The sequence below is a fragment of the Mus caroli genome, chromosome 14, assembly GCF_900094665.2.
Source record: "Mus caroli chromosome 14, CAROLI_EIJ_v1.1, whole genome shotgun sequence".
Taxonomy (NCBI): Eukaryota; Metazoa; Chordata; class Mammalia; order Rodentia; family Muridae; genus Mus; species Mus caroli.
The window spans coordinates 101,134,858-101,152,750 of NC_034583.1; positions in this window are offsets into that span (position 1 = coordinate 101,134,858).

The following is a 17,893-nucleotide window of genomic DNA, read 5'->3' on the forward strand; positions in this document are numbered from 1 at the left end:
CAGGGGTTACTGGTTAGTTCATATTGTTTTTCCACCTATAGGGTTGCAGATCCCTTTATCTCCTTGGTTACTTTCTCTAGCTCCTCCATTGGGGGGCCCTGTGATCCATCCAATAGCTGACTGTGAGCATCCACTTCTGTGTTTGTTAGGCCCTGGCATAGTCTCACAAGAGACAGGTATATCTGGGTCCTTTCAGCAAAATCTTGCTAGTGTATGCAATGGTGTTTGTGTTTGGAAGCTGATTATGGGATGGATCCCCAGATATGGCAGTCTCTAGATGGTACATCCTTTCGTCTCAGCTACAAACGTTGTCTCTGTAACTCCTTCCATGGGTGTTTTTTGCCCCTTCTTAGAATTGGGAACAAAACACCCAATAGAACATTCTTATACAAAGAATGGCACCATTGGAAGGTTTTGCCCTATTGAAACAGTGGGCACATCTTTTCTATTAGGTCAATATCATTGCATGCAGGATCCAGTTGTTATTAAGATCAGTAATGTTATTCATCCACCCTAGGAAGCCTTTATAACACCTCCATCACAGTGGTCATTTGCTTCACAGGAAATATATCATGCGTAGTACCAGAAATATTGCCAGAACTGAAGAAATCATAAAGGCCAAGTGGAAGTCTTGTTGATACCTTGATAAAATAATCATGTTATCAAACTGCTTTCTAAATATTTCTGTAAATACCTCTACACATAACATCTATTCTTAACTTTAGTCAATGAAGAATTTTACTATGCCACGTCATAGTTAATGCAGGGTAACATAACTTTTCAAGTTGTTGAATAGTAGACAGTGCATGCTTACCTATAGATAGCAAATCTATATCATTCCTATTATCAATCAAAGAATATTGCTTAATAGGAAGTAGAAGTAAGAACAGACATTGGATACATTCATAGTGATAAGAACTAATAAATTAATGCATCTCTTGGCACTCACTGAAAATCATTTGTGACTAACACAAACACCTACAACTGAATAAAGTACAGAGAAACAGACTGCAGAATAATAAGCTCAGAACAAAACATCAATATCACATCCCATCCTAGCAAAGTTCAGTGATCATCATGGATGAATGTAAAAAACAAAAGTGGTGGATGGCTATAAGGAAACAAGACATTCTGAACACAAAATGGTAACTGCACAAAAAGCAGTTATGAGAGCATTCACAAAAAAAAAGGTAACAAAACAAAACAAACAACAAGAAAAACAAAAACAAACCTGTCCCTAAAGCTCAGTAATAATGGCAGAAGAGGGAGTAGAACTAGACAGAAAGAAAGAGAGGGACAAAATTGTTTGAGATCTTTGTCTATAGAAATGTCAGGGAGGTTACATCCAGGAAGTCTCATCAACATGACTGCCTTAACAACACCAGAACAACTTCAATGCCGATGGGCATGCTAACATGGAAGGAAGAAAGCTTCAGTGGGAACATTGGAGGAGTTTGAGTGACAAATGGGGAAGGGGATAAATGTAATTATTTTATAATTTCAAGTGTTAAAAAATAAAATGCAAAATGGAAAGGAAGGTTCGCCTGAGGGTCCACTCTTATTTCAGGAGAGATTGACAATTGATAACTGGTTGTCAATGCACAGTCACTTTGGCTTAGTGAGATGACCATTGATTGGTTCCACAAATACCATGTGGACAGCATTAATTAGAATCTATGAATAATTTAAGAAAGAAGAACAAGGAGGACACAAAACTAGGAGTGGAGTTCTCTGCCCAAAACTCAGGGGATCACACAGAACTCCTCTAAACTTTCTTGCCTGAACTCATCCTCTCATCCTGAACCCCATCTCTGCTAGGCGTTTCCTGAGAGGTCCTGAACACTGCAGCCAGAGCAGCAGGTAAGATAACTGCATATCTTCTCTTCTCCTTCTACATTCCATCCCCGAATCACACAACAGCTTGGCACCTGGCCACGTAGTTTAGGGTCCCCTCTTCTTTGCTCCCCTTTCAAGCTGATCAAAAGCTGTTTCTCTAATAAAATCAGTAAGATTGATGAACCCTTAGTCAAATTAACATAATGGCAGAGAGAGAAGATTTAATTAAATGAGGTTCGAGGAATATAGAGAGACATAAAACGAGGAAATCCTGAGAATCATAAGGATATTATTTTTTAAAGTTTTACTCTACCCAATTGGATAGTCTCATAGAATGTATATTTTTCTCCATTTATGTCTCATGCTAAAGTTAAATATTGATCAGACAATAAAATTGAACAGACCTATAACCCCTAGTGAAATAGAAGCAGTCATTAAAAACCTACAAACACCACCAACAATAAAAAAGCCCAGCACCAGATGGTTTTAGTACATAATTCTAATAGACTTTCAAAGAGAAGTCAATGGTGAGGTGCCTCAAATTATTATCGAAAATAAAATCAGGAGGAATATTGTATAATTTGTTTCATGCCTCCACCGTTTCCTGATACCTAAACTACACAACACCCAAATAAGAAAGATAAGTACAGATCAATTTCATTATGAATTTACTTGGAAAATGTCTCAATGGAAGCCCCCAACACTTATAAAGCAGAGGGCTGTCTTGTTCTGCCTCAGTGGGAGAGAATGCATCTAATCCTCCAGAAAATTGGTGTGCCAGTGTGTGGGGAATACCTGGGGGCCCCAACTTCCTAGAGGTGAATTGGAGGGGGACTGTGAGGAGGGCCTCTATGAGGAGGAGGATGGAAGGGGCAATGTTTGGGAGGTAAATAAATAATTTAATTAGTTAATTAAAAAAGAAGGCCTGCAAACATATTTTTTGTTCTGCCACAGCAGCATTTTATTTTAGTTTTATTAGATATTTTCTTTATTTATATTTCAAATGTTATACCCTTTCCTGGTTACCCCCCTCCTAGGAATTCTCTATTCCATCCACCCTCTGCTTGCTTCTGCGAGGGTGTTCCCCTATCCACCTACTCCCACCCACCACCCTGGCATTCCCAGAGACTGAGTCATTGAGCCTTCATAAGACCAAGGGCCTTACTGATGCCAGATAAGGCCGTCCTCTGCTACATATGCGGCTGGAGCCATGGGTCCCTCCATGTGTTACTCTTTGGTTAGTGTTTTAGTGTCCAGGATCTTTGGGGGGGGGGGGTTGATATTGTTGTTATTCCTATGGGGTTGCAAAGCCCTTCAGCTCCTTCAGTCCTTTCTTTAACTCCTCCATTGGGGACCCATTGCTCTGTCCAAAGACTGAGCTGCCAGCATCCACCTCTGTACTTGTCAGGACAGGGCCTCTCAGGAGACAGCTATAACAGACTTCTGTCAGTAAGCACTTGTTGGCACGCACAATAGTGTCTGGGTTTGGTGACTGTATATGGGATAGATCTCCAAGTGAGGCTGTTTCTGAATGGTCTTTCCTACCGTCTCTGCTCCATATTTGTCTCCATGTAATTCCTCCCTTGAGTATTTTGTTCCACCTTCTAAGAAGGACCGAAGCAGCCAGACCTTGGTCTTCCTTCTTTCTGAGCTTTATGTGGTCTATGAATTGTATTTTGTGTATTCTGAGCTTTTGGTCTAATATCCACTTATCAGTGAGTGCATATCATGTGTGTTCTTTTGTGACTGGGTTACCTCACCTATTTTCAAAGGTCTATCCATTCCTGCAAACATATACAAGATTAGAAAATAGGCTTTATTCCAGAGATGCAGGAATAATTTAGCAAACATGAATGGATAAATATAATCTACCATATAGATAGACAAAAAAAAAAGGACATGATCACCTCATTATACTTATAAAATGTTTTCTGACAAAATCCAGCATACTCTTATGATAAAAGACCTGAAGTGATTAGGAATAAAAGGTCCGTATTTCAACACAATAAAGAAAGCTTATGAAGCCTATATCCAACATCAACATTTATGGAGAGAAATTGAAAGCAATTCTACTAGGAACAAGAATAGCTTACCCCTGCCCCCCTCCTACTTAATAGAGTATTTGAAGTCTTAGCTAGGGCAACAAGATAAATGAAGGTGATTAAGGGCATAAAACTTAGAAGGAAGAAGTCAAAGTATCTCTATTTGCAGATGGTAAGATAATATATTTAAGTGACTTTAAAATTTTGGCAGGAACCCAGACGTGGCCCTCAGCGCCAGAACAGGCTGGGACACCACCATGGATAGCCTCAGGTGACTAGGCTGGCTACTCACAGAAGGCTACTCCTACGCCCCTGCATCTTCAGATCCATCCTTCTTTATGATGCTCAAACTGTTCCACACCTACTCTATCTTCTGTCGGTCCATCATGTACTTGCACATTGTAGTGGCTCCCAAGGAAAGTGGACCATGCAGCTGGCAGTCCTCTCAGTGACCTTCTCTGTCCTGACTGTGTAGTTTGGTGGCAAGCATATTTCTACACGTCTATAGCCTGTAACTGTGGCATGTAGGCCAGTAGGTTGTAAAAATATTTTTTAAATCCATTTTCCCTTCCAGTCCCTTAGTTTCCATCAACAACAATTCTGAGACTAATTAGTTATTAAACGCGTATGCAATAAACTTTGGTTCATTCCCTGACTAGCTTGTAACTAAATTAACCCATTTAAACCATTCTATTATGTATCACGTGGTTAGTTACCTTTCCTTCAGTCTCAGTCCACTTCTTCCTTTGTGTCTCCTCAGTGATTCCCTGCGACTTTATGTCCCTCTTCTAGGTCTGTCTTCCAGCTCTCCGTATGTATCTCTTTTGCCTCATATTTTCCAGAATGCAATCTCTTCCTGTCAGTGTCCTACTTTCTATTTCCTGCCTCAGCTCATTGGCTATTGTCTTTTTTTTTATTGGCAGGTGATGTTTATAAGAGATTCCCTATATAGTTGTCCTCTGGGTGCCACAGTGCATGGTGTGGCAGCAGGTATTCCTTTGTGTGTGTTCTGCCTGTCTGAGCTCTGCACTGGTAGGCAGGGCTCTGGCCCTCTCTCTCCACCTGCATCAAGTGGTATGGTGGCGATACATTTGGTGCATGCAGTTCTGGAGAGCTTGCCCTGGTGGTGAGGATAAGGGAGAGCCAGGAGTCTAACCAGTTCAGCTACCAATCAAGCCCAGATCCGGGATCTGAGTTGGCCCACCTCCAAATCCGAATCATCTGTGAACTCTTGGAATGTGTGAAAGGGCCATTCTGCCTACTGATCCAATGCTACAGGATCTCCATGACACATAACCAGGAAGGGTCCTGGTGAGAATGCAGTGTTGATGGTGTCACAGAAGCCTGAGACTTCAAATCAGACCAGTGACTCATTGAAATGAACATTTGCAAATGAAGATGTGTTGACAGAGGGTTATATTGTAGGATACACAGTGACACACCAGTTTCCATGACAAATGTATGAACGCCCAATATTTGATTTTTTAATTTTTAAAAAGCTGGTATACATCCTGGAATAAAAGACAGCCTCTTCAACATGTTTATTTTGATTGTTTCTTTCTTTTGTTTTCTTTGAGGGGGGAAAGTTGTAAGGGTGGAGAGGAGATAAGTGGGACTGGGGTACATAATGTGAAACTCACCTAGAGTCAATAAGTAGTTATTTTAAAGTAAACCAGAAAAAAACTTCTATAGTTTTTGCAAAAAAAAAATAGTAAGCTTAAAAAAATAATTCAGAAAACAGTAGCTGAGAAAGAAAATAACCAGGAAAGTGAAAGACTTGTAAGATAAAAATTTTAAGACATTGAGGAAAGAGGAAGTTGAAGGAGACTCCTCTGTTGAGAGTTCTGTTTAGCTCTATACTCCAATTTGAAAATAGGGTTATTTGCTTTTTAAATTCTAACTTCTTGAGTTCTTTATATATTTTAGATATTAGCTCTTTATTAGATATAGGTATATTGAAGATCTTTTCTTAATCTGTTGGTTGCCATTTTGTCCTACTGACAGTGTACTTTGCCTTACAGAAGCTTTACAGTTTCATGAGGTACCATTTGTTTATTGTTTATCTTAAACATAAGCCTTTGGTGTTCTGTTCAGGAAATTTTCCCCTGTGCCCCTGTGTCCTAGGCATTTTGCTACATTCTCTTTTATTTGATTCGGTGTAAATGGGTTTTATGTTGAAGTCCTAGATCCACTTGGACTTGAGCTTTGTATAAAGATATACATATGGGTTGATATGCAATCTTCTACATGCAAACTTCCAGTTAGACCAACACTATTTGTTGAAGATTCTTTTTCCACTGTATGGTTTTGGATTCTTTTTCAAAAAATTCAAGGGTCTGTGGGTGTGTGGGTTTATTTCTTGGTCTAATTCTATTCCATTCATCTGTCTCTGTATCAATAACATGTAGTATTAATCACTACACATTGAGGCCAGGGATGATAATTTCCCAGAGCTAAACAGAGAATTCAGAATAGAAAAATTTAATGACCAAAAAGCACTTAAAGAAATGTAAGACACCCTTATCCACTAGGGAAACAAATCAAAATAATTCTGATATTCTACCTTAGACCAATCAGAATTGCTAAGATCAAAAGCTCAAATGATAGCACATGCTATCAAGGGTGGGTGACATGTAAACTTTCCTCTCTTGCCAATGTGAGTGCACACTTATACACCCACTCTGGAAATCAGTCTGGAAGGTCATCAGAAAATTGTAAATACTTCTACCTGAAGACCCAGCTATAGAGCTCTTCTTGGGCATATGCCCAAAAGGTGGTCTACCATAAACAAGAACACATGTTCCACTATGTTCATAGCAGCCTTATTTATAATGCCCAGAAACTGGAAACAACCCAGTTGTCTTTCAACAGAGAATAAATACAAAAAAAAAATGTGATTCATTTACAGAATGGAATACTATTCAGCTATTAAAAGCAAGGACATCACAAATTTTGCAGGAAAATGGATGGAACTAGAAATTATTGTTTTGTGTGAGCTAGTCCAGACCCAAAATGACATGCATCATATGTTCTCACTGATAAGTACACATTAGCCAAAAAATACACCCCACAGACCCTTAGAAGTTAAGCAAGAGGGAAGACCCACGTGAGGATGCTTTAACCCTACTTAGAAATGAGAACAATATAATCATGGGAGGCAGAGAGTTGGAGGGACCTGGTTGGTAAAGGGGAATAGGGATGTGGCTCAGGTATGGCAGATACTCTGAGAAAGATACCAGAGAAGCCCAAAGGGCCAGGAGAATGAATGGAAATATGCAGATGCTGGGGTTGGGAGTGGGCTGCACTTCTAAGGCCCCAGAGATCTGGAATACGAGATACTCCAAGGACTCAACTTTAACCAAAATACCCAACCTGAATACTGAATACCAGGTTCAGATGGAACCTGAAGAGACCTCCTCCAGTATTCAGACAGGACCCCCAGTGGAAGGATGGGTACATCAACTCACCCACAAAACTTTTGATCCAAAACTGTTCTTGTTTAAAAAAAAAGCCGGGCGCCTTTAATCCCAGCACTCGGGAGGCAGAGGCAGGCGGATTTCTGAGTTCGAGGCCAGCCTGGTCTACAAAGTGAGTTCCAGGACCTCCAGTGTACCACAGAAAAACAAATTAAAAAAAAAAAAAAAAAAAAAAAAAAAAAAAAATGCAGGGACCAAAATGGAGCAGAGTGAAGTAATGGCCTACCAGTGACTGGCCCAACTTAGGATCTATGTCATGGTTGAGCACAAGTCCCTGACACTATTAATGCTATGTTGTACTTGCAGACATGAGCCTAGCATGTGTGTCCTCTGAGAGTCTCTACTAGCAACTGACTGAGATAGATGCAGATACAGCCAAACATTGGCCTAAAGCTAGGGAGCCTCATGGAAAGATTAAGAGAAAGATTGAAGGAACAGAAGGAGATGGAAACTCCAAAGAAAAACTAAAACTGTCAATGAACATGGACCTCTGGAAGCTCCCAGAGACTGAGCCACCAACCAAAAGGTGTATAGGCACTGATCTTAAGCCCCAAGCACATATGTAGCAGAGTGCTGACTTGTCTGACCTTGGTGGGAAAGGATGCATCTGATCCTGTAGAGATGTGATGCCCCAGAGTAGCAGGATACTAAGGGAAGGGAGTCACCCTCTCAGAGGTGAAGTGGAGGAGTGATTGGGGAAAAACTCTTCAGAAGAGGGAACAAGAAGGGCGACATTTTGGTTGTGAATAAACAAAATAATTAATTAAAAGATAAACAAAAAATGAATGTATAAAATAAAATGAGACAAAATAAATGTATTAGAAATTAGAAAAAAAAGAAGTTGAAGGAGATATCACAACATGCAAAAATCTCCCATATTATGAATATGCTTACATATTCATATTTACTAATAAAGTATTAATGGTCATCCAAACCCAATACAACCTATAAACTTAATGCTGTCCCATAAATACTCTTCCAAATTTTACACAGATCTCAAAAGAACAAATTTCAGCTTTATATGAAAATACAACAAACAAACAAAAAGAACAAAATAAATAAACAACAAATAAGGAGAGTCAAAACTACCTGAATAATAAAAGAACTGTTGGAAATATCGCCATCCCTGACCTCAAGTTGTACTACAGAGCTATAGTAATAAAAATCTATGGTATTGGCACAAAAACAGGCATGTTGATCCATGGAACTTTATTGAAGACTCATACAGAAATCTGCACCTATACTAACACCCAGTATTTGATTTTTGTAAGCTGGTAGTGCACAATGGGAAAGGGCAGCATCTTTAACAACTGATGCTGAGTGGCAGCAAATGGAACATTCAAGCAGATCCATGCTTACCGCTCTGCACAAAATTCAACTTTAAGTGGATCAAAGACCTCAACTTGAGACTACACTGAACCTGATAGGAAAAATTATGGAATACCCTGGACTCGCTGGCACTAGAAAAGACTTCTGGACAGAACACCTTTTGCATAGGTACTAAGATAGCAATTAGTAAATGGAACCATATTAGATAGAAAAGTTTCTCTCCACAAAATGGAATCATCATGAGGGAAAATTGAAGCTTACAGAATCCAGAAAGATTTTTACCACCTACACACATAATAGAATTCAAATATCCAAATTTTATAAAGAACTCAAAAGACAATATCAAAATTACAAAAAACTACAGTGTAAAGATGATTTTTTAAACTGGGTGCCGGTCTGAACAGCAAACTCTCAGAGAAGGAAATTCAGTTAGCTGAGGAACATTTAAGCAACTGTTCAAAACTCTTAGTCATCAGGGGGATGCAAATCAAAACAACTCTGTGATTTCATCGTTTACCAGTCAGTATGACTAAGATAAATAAAACAAATTATAGCTCATGCTGGCAGGATGTGGAATAAAGGAAACACACTCATCTATTGCTGGGGGGCTTGCAAACTTGTACTGCCACTAAGAAAATCAATGTGACAATTCCTCAGGAAAATGGAACTAGATCTACCTTATGGTCTAGCTATACCACTTTTGAACATATGTCCAAACATGCTTCATACTTCCAGAAACAATTAATTTCTCAAGCATGCTCACTTATGCTCAATTCACAGTAGCCAGAAACTGGAAAAAACCTAGGTGTTTGTCAATGGTTTAATGGATAAAATAAATATGGTACACGTATGTAATGGAATATTAATCTGAGGTTTAAAAAATAATATCAGAATACTCACTGATAAATTGACAAACAGGAAAAAAAATCACATTGAGTGAGGTAACTGAGACCCAAAAGACAAATATCCTATTTGCTTAGATGTGGATGTTAGATGTTAAACCAAAGATAAGATATGTACAATCCATAAATCACAGAGCTTAGGTATAGGGAAAGGAATTATTATGGAAGGAAATGGAATAGTTATCGATGAAGAGAGTGAGGAATGTAAATATCAAACAGGGATGAGGCAGAAAGAGGGGGACCATGGTGGAAATGTGGAGGACAGTTAAAATAAGGACAGTATTATAAACAGCGTTGTGCAGTATGTATCAATAAAGTATTAATGCAGTATGTAATACTAGTACTGTATTAGGTACAATATGTACAGTAGTATGTATCCTACTGCCAAATACATTATGAGGGTGATCTAGGTAAAATCTAAGTCAAATGACAAAGGACACTAAGGCACAACTGAATAACTCTTATCATCAAATCAAGCTGCAGGACAAGGAACTGTTTACATCTAATGAAGTTATTGGCCAAAGAGATCCCAAGGGAACCCCCAACAGCATAGGGTGTTTCAAAGGGTACAGTTTGCCATCTACAAACTGACAGCAAGAACATACTGCTTAACACAAATCCTTCATGACTCATTCAACATAGAGAAGATGGGCTAATGCCTACATAGAACATCACCATTACTTAATAGTAATGGTACTAGGCGGTTCTCTGAAGGCAACCAAAGGAGAAATATCAACAATAATCCAGCTGCAAACCCTCTGATCTACAATGGTATTCTATCTTGTAAGGATGGCATGACATTTGTGGGAGCAGCCAATCAATATCTGATTTGACTTAAGGAACAGTCTGAGAGAGGAGATAGGAAGGAACTTGGAGAAATGGGGAGAACTGTACTCAGAATGGATGATAGAAAATAAATCTTTTTTTCAGTAAGAGAGAAATAAAATATGCTTTTAAAATTTGTTGGAGGGCCAAAGACCAGTTGCATGGAGGAACTGGATATACATATATATATGGATTTACATATTCACATATAAAACTCTATAGATAGAAAGTTATAGATATACATTATATAATATACATATATGAAAAACTTAAAGTATAAATTTAAGCAATGAAGCTTTATATAAGAGTAGAAATCTATATGGGTTTCTACATTTGGATTTCTGACATAATCCATGTGATGTAATAAAACCACACATCCATATTTAGAATCTTATGCATCTTTTAGAGTAATGAAAAGATATCAATAAGTTTCTTGAGAAGTAACTAATATTGTCATGGAAGTTACACATTTTGTCTTATTAAGAAAGTGTAAGCATCATCTTGCAACATTATTGTTTAAGACTTTCAAGATATATTTATTTAAAATTCAGGGACCTATATTCCAATTGTAATATATCGTAGCAATCAAAACATTCATGGTCCTTTCTACGTCTATGAAACTACAAATTTCATAAGATGAAGGCTTAATTGACCATAGATGAATTTTTTTTGTAAATTTTTAAATCCATATAGCCCATATAAGTGATTAAAAATGCAATTGTTGTCATGTCTCTTACTGTAGAATCCTTAAGTCTTACTTCAAAATTCTTATTTTTCAGTGCTGATTTCTCTGCCCTCATATCTTGTTTCAATCTGACACAGCATTGTAATGATTATACCAAGAATCTATTATCTGAACAGTTTTTACCATTTATTCTCTGCCTTGTCGATAAATGCTGATCACCGAACACTGAAAAAAGGTTTCCTTAAGGGTTAACTCTGAGGACAATATAAACAACATATATTAATTAAAAGGAGTAATTTAATTGTCTATATATAGTACATGAGATTGAAGTTAAAAATAACATAATCTCTAAAAAAATTCTTATATTTATTCAAAATATATGTTTTACTTTCCTGAAAATGAGGTTCTAGATAAACATACAACAGGAAAAACATGAAGGTCATTAAATCCCTAAACTTAAAAATTCATAAATGTGAATGTTAATAGTAAAAAAAAAAAAACCTTTGAATAATGTAAAAGAAAAATATGAGTTAGCAGAGTTCTGCACAGTAACTTTTTATATTTCTTAACTACAGGAAAGGAATTTTCTCTATGTCTCTTTGCTTTATAATATAGGAATATTATGACCTGGATTTTTATAACTCCCATGTTATATACAAGTTGATATCTAATAAATGAACAATTCTTAAATTCAATTGTAGCCACTGTAATCAAAAGATTAATCTTGAGCTGCGTTCAGTTTTTTATTTTAACAATCAAGCTATGTTTTCCAATAATAAATTATGTAAATTTCAACAAAGCTAAGAGTTTACCTTGGAAAGTTCGAATTAGCACGTCCCGTATTTAAGGAAGCAACTTGATGTTTATGATGATGATGATAAGTAATGATAAAAAAAAAATCTAACCTTTAATGTGCTGTAATGATAAAATAAATTTGCACAATATTTACTTCCTCCCTCTCCATAAAAAATAAGGCCAACGCAATAGATGCATTTGTGAATGAACTGCGGAAAGACTGTGCTTCAATTGAGTGTGTGAGAAGTGGAAAGCCTATAACATTACTAGAGCAATACAGACAGCACAAGTCCCATCAGCAACTGAACCTAAATTTGTGGATCAGGACATTCACTGCTACAGATTCAAGGATAAAGAGGACAGTGTTAAAAGATGACATTGATGAATAATAGTATTTCTAGACATAAGAGTACAATACTGTCCCTCCCAGATCTCAATCCCCATTAAATGAACTACCTGAAGCCCATATGGTAGCTATGCTTGAAAAAGGAATTCTCTGTGCCTGTCTCCTAACCCGGAGCTCAGGCTTCACTAAAGGAGAGCTAAAGAATTCTGAGCCCAACTCAGTGGAATAAAACTGCTGCAAAAGTCAGACCATCTTTGAGATCGTATCATCTCACTCCAACTCCCCCACATGGTAGCAGAGAAGACAGAAGCCATTGGAAAATATATAGACCTAGTAGTGAAGTTGGGTTCCAGCCCTCTTACCTGAACAGGACCTGTAGAGGGAGAGACAGGTGGTTCATCTCAGCAAAAGATTCATCCTCAGGACCTCACAGATCCAGAGATCTGTAATAGATCTTCCTATTGGCCACATTTACCTCCCACCAGAGAAGAGCATTGTGCTATGGGACATGCACACCTGTCCCTACTTTTTGTTGATGATGGGAATGCTGTAAGCCCTATTGTCACTGAAATAATGATGATATGAAGCTCCAGGAATGAATAGCTTGCCCTAGCAAGGCTCAAAGAAATGTTCTCTGTGATCCATATTCCCTGCATTGCCATCTCCACTCTTATAAAGTAGACACAAAGTGAGTGCCCCAATCAAATTTTATTAAGGGTCACACCTAATTGGGACACTAGACTGTTTCCTCTCAAAAACAGATAGACTGGGTGACCCTGTTCTGCATTTAAAGTTATTGATTAAAGCTAAATAAATTTATAGAGATTACACTTGTAAGGCATGAGGGTCAAACATCAGACAACCTTCAAAAACCCTGAAAGAAACCTTTATTATTCTCTGTAAAAATCAGATTATAAAAGAAGTTTATTCAATTTACTAAGATGTGAAAAACACTCCAATTAAAATAAAAGTTCATTTTCAACAATAAACTTAAAGATTAACGTTTGAAAATAAAATATAAAACAAAAAGAATAAAATATACAGCAAAATACCCCATTCCTAAATTAAGAAATAAAACAGTTCTGAACAGATTTAAAACCTGAGAGAAGTTGCCATCACAAACTGGACCTCACAAGAAATACTTACATGAGTCCTAGTCAGGGAAATGAAAGGAATGTCCTCCAGAAGTTATTTTAGTGTTCAGGATGATTTAGCTATCCTGAGTTTCTTTGGTTTTTCATATGAAGTTGATAGTTGCTCTTACAAGGTCTGTGAAAAATTGTGTTGGAATTTTGATAGTAACTTCATTGAATCTGTAGATTATTTTTGATAAAATGACCATTCTCACTATGTTAATTCTTCCAATCCATGAGCATGGAAGATGTTTACATCTTCTGATATCATCTTCGTTTCTTTCTTCAGAGACTTGTGACACAGGTTCTTGTCATATACGTCTCTTGTTTGGTTAGAGTTATGCAAAGATATACTATATTATTTGTGGCTATAATGAAGGGTGTTGTTTCCCTAATTTCTCTGGTATGAAGGAGGGCTACTGATTTCTTTGAGTTAACTTTTTATCCTGCCAAATGGCTGAAGATGTTTCTCAGCTGTCGGAATTATCTGGCAGAATTGTTGGGGTTGCTTATATAGCTATCATATCATTCACAAATAGCAATACTTTGTCTTCTTCCTTTCCTGCTTATTATATTCCTTTGATCCACTCTTATTTCTTATTGCTCTAGCTAGACCTTCAAGTACTATATTGAATAGATATGGAAAGCATGGGTAGTCTTGTCTTGTCTTGTCCTCAATTTTAGTGGAATTACTTTAAGTTTCTCTCTGCTTAATTTGATGTTGCTTATGGGCTGGCTGTATATTGCTTTTATTATGTTTAGGTATGCATCTTGTATCCCTGATTTCTCTGAGACTCTTAACAAGAAGGGGTGTTGGCACAACTTGAGACCCATTCCATGGGCAAGTATCAATCCCTGACACTATTAATGATACTCTGTTTCAGCAGCTGGCTGAAACAGATGCAGGGATTCACAGCCTAACATTGAAGGGCTCTCTGGGACTCTTATTGAAGTGTTGGGAGAAGGATTGAGTGCCCCAAAGGGGATAGGACCTCTACAAAATATCAACAGTCAACTAAGCTGGACCCTTTGGGACTCTCAAAGACTGAATAACCTACTGAAATGCATACATACCCTGGGCCAAGGGCCCCCTAGGTCATATGTAGCAGATGTGCAGCTCAATCTTTATGTGGGATCCCCAATAACTGGTAAGGGGTTGTCCCTAAAGCTGTTGTCTGTCTTTGGAATCTTTTCCCCTAACTTGGCTGCTTTGATTAGCCTCAGTGGAACTTGATGTGCCAGGGTGGGAAGATACCCAGGGAGACTTCACCTTCTCAGAGGAGAAGGAGAGAAGGGACATGGGAATATAGTGTATGAGGGGGTGTCCTGGAGTGGGAGCAGTGATGGGGATATAAAATGAATACGTAAATTAAGTAAGTAAGTAAATAAGTAAGTAAATAAATAAGCAAATAAATAAATAAAACCAAAAAGTGGACTCTACAAAGAAATAATAAAAGATGTTACCATGTTTCCTATAAGAAAAAATAAATAAAACATATTATACAACCAGCCCTTCTCTTCGTGATCCAGGAACCCTGAAAAACAGACAAGAAAGAAATTTGGTAGGAGTCAGAAGGGATGCAGGGCACCAGGTGAATAGGGCCCATGGAATTAACTAAGCAGGGTTCATGTGCACACACAGAAACTGAATCAGGAAACCCAGGGCCTTCATCAATCTCTACCTATATACTATGGCTGGTATTTTGTTTTTATGGGCCTGCTAACAGAATGAGTGTCTTATCTCCTCTTGAGCCTCTTTTCCTCCCATTGGATTGCCTTGTCCAGCTTTGATATGTGAAGTTTTGCTTTGTTCCATTGTATGTTGTTTAATCTGTTTTGGCTGTACTCTTTTGGAAGTCTGCTGTTTTCTGAAGAGAAAAAAGAGAGGGAGTGGATCTGAGGGGGTGGAGACATGGAGGGTAGCTAGAAAACATGGAGGGAGGGGAAACTGTATTTCATGTATTTTATTTTCAATTAAAATAATACATGTGCTACCAAACTAAAGCACTCAGACCTATACTAGTAACACAATATGAACTAAGACGGACAGATTAAAACTACCAGAAATATTAACAACCAATATTTGGATTTAAAATGTACAATAATCTAGACTTAGTGGAAACCATAGTCATTCACAAAATGTTCTACCCAACACTTGAAAAATGTTCTTACCAATCTATGAAATATTCTCAGGATTACACCATGTATAATGATAGGAACAACCTTCAAGAAATCTTAAAAGTCAAGATACTTTTAGAAATAAAACTAAAAATCAACAAAAGTGCAGCAAATCCTCAGGTGGGGACACATCCTACAAAGTCTGACAGCCCAATTTCAAAGCCTGTGAGCCACGTGGGAGGAGGGAGTCAATTCTCCTTCATCAGTTCCATAGATTCCATAGGTTTCTCACACACATGTGCACACACGCACAACACACACATACACAGGCTGTCGCATACACATTTTAAAATAAATTGACAAGAAGAATACTGGAACTCATGCAAATACTTTTGCTATGTCATGGGGTCCCTTAAGAAATCAAGAAAGAACATTTTGAAAACCTGATTAAATTTGAAAGGAAACAAAATTCGCCAAAGGAAACAGCGTCCAGTTACCACAAAGGAATTCAAAATGCAAGAACAAACCAGGCTAATCACTGGCAAAATGAAAGGAAAAATGAAGACCAAAGCAAATAAATGGAGAATTTAAAAGTAAAAAAAGTAGCCGGGCGTGGTGGTGCATGCCTTTAATCCGAGCACTCTGGAGGCAAAGGCAGGAGGATTTCTGAGTTCAAGACCAGCCTGGTCTATAGAGTGAGTTCCAGGACAGCCAGGGCTATACAGAGAAACCCTGTCTCAAAAAACAAACAAAAAAACAAACAAACAATCAAACAAAAAGTAAAGAAAGTAAAGAAGATCAATGAAAGCAGCCTTGTGCACCAACCCCAACCTAGAAAAACAAGCATATACATGAAAAAAAAAAAAAAAAACTAATCCTTTAATAATGGAAAAAAGTCAGAGAAGGATCCTATAATATGGAGAATGTATGCCCTTTCAAAGACCCATACTACATTACCATTGTTGGATGCACTTTAATAACAAAGAGAAAATAGATCCATTAAGTTATTCCCCTCTTGTTATTGTGGTTCAATTGAGTTCAGTTGGTTAGATTGGAAGAAGCTCAATCATTAACAATATCCTGCAAGACACTGAAACTTAAAATACTCATTTCAAGTGAGCTGACTCATCAAGAACTAACATGTGGAGAAGGAACACATAACAAAACCAAGCCCACCATTGCCTCATTCTTAGTCAGCAGGCTATGCTATGAATTTTTATCCAGCTACAACCACCTTGACATTTAATGATATGATGCTCATAGTGAAAACCTTACAAATGATGATTCAGAAGCCACACTGTCATATGAGCAGTATCCAATTTTGCTTTTAATTTGAATAAATAGAAAGTTAAAGGAAGTGCTGACACACAAGATGCAAGTTACAAGGAAAGTGACATAACAAAGGGATTGGAATTTGGGTACTTATCAAAGCAATAAAAGTTTTATAACAATGATAAGAAATCTACCCATCCCTCTGTATAAAAACATGCTCTTGTGGTTATCTTAATAGTACTGTCCTCCCAACATAACTTTCAACAGATAAGAATATCAAACATGAGCCAACTTCCTGTGTTGTGTCCTTATGTCCTCATGCTACACATGAGCAGTTTGATTTAACTTATAAAATAAAAGCATCTTAAAGGGTGTTTATGATATCAGTCTGGTCATATCAGAGTAAGCCAGACACTTTAAATAAAGTCTTTATCAACAGAGTTGTTATTGCAAGGTTTCAAGTCACATGGCCCGAGTGAGATCGTGAATGCCATCCTCATTTTCTTGAGAACTTCAACATGATCTCAGTTGCTTTTCCTTTAGATTCGTAAGAATTTCACATGGTCTAAAAGCAAGTCAGTTGTTTCCAATAAATTACACTCTTCGATAAGTTACTGCATGTGGAAGATAATGCTTTATCGTTGGGTAGAACATTTTAGTATCTGTTTCTTTTCTTTTGCTCATTTCTAAGGTATAATTAAAAAGAAAATTAAATTTTCTTCTTTACATATGTATGTAATATATATATATATATATATATATATATAGAACATTTTAGTATCTGTTTCTTTTCTTTTGCTCATTTCTAAGGTATAATTAAAAAGAAAATTAAATTTTCTTATATACATATGTATGTAATATATATATATATATAGATATATATTGTTCTTTTAATCTATGTATTTAAGTACAGTATCACATTTTAAAGGAAATTGTAAGCATCCAAGTTGAGTGAATAAATGTTTAAGATTTTAATATATTCTTAATTGTTCCCTTGGGAGTATTTATAGATGTATCCATTGGCACGAGGTTCCACAATCTTGAATTTTGATTGGTTGTGGTTTTCTACACTGGTCCATGTAAGTACTAAATAGACGTTTCTTTGATGAGGGCTGTGAATTAACCTTATTAGCA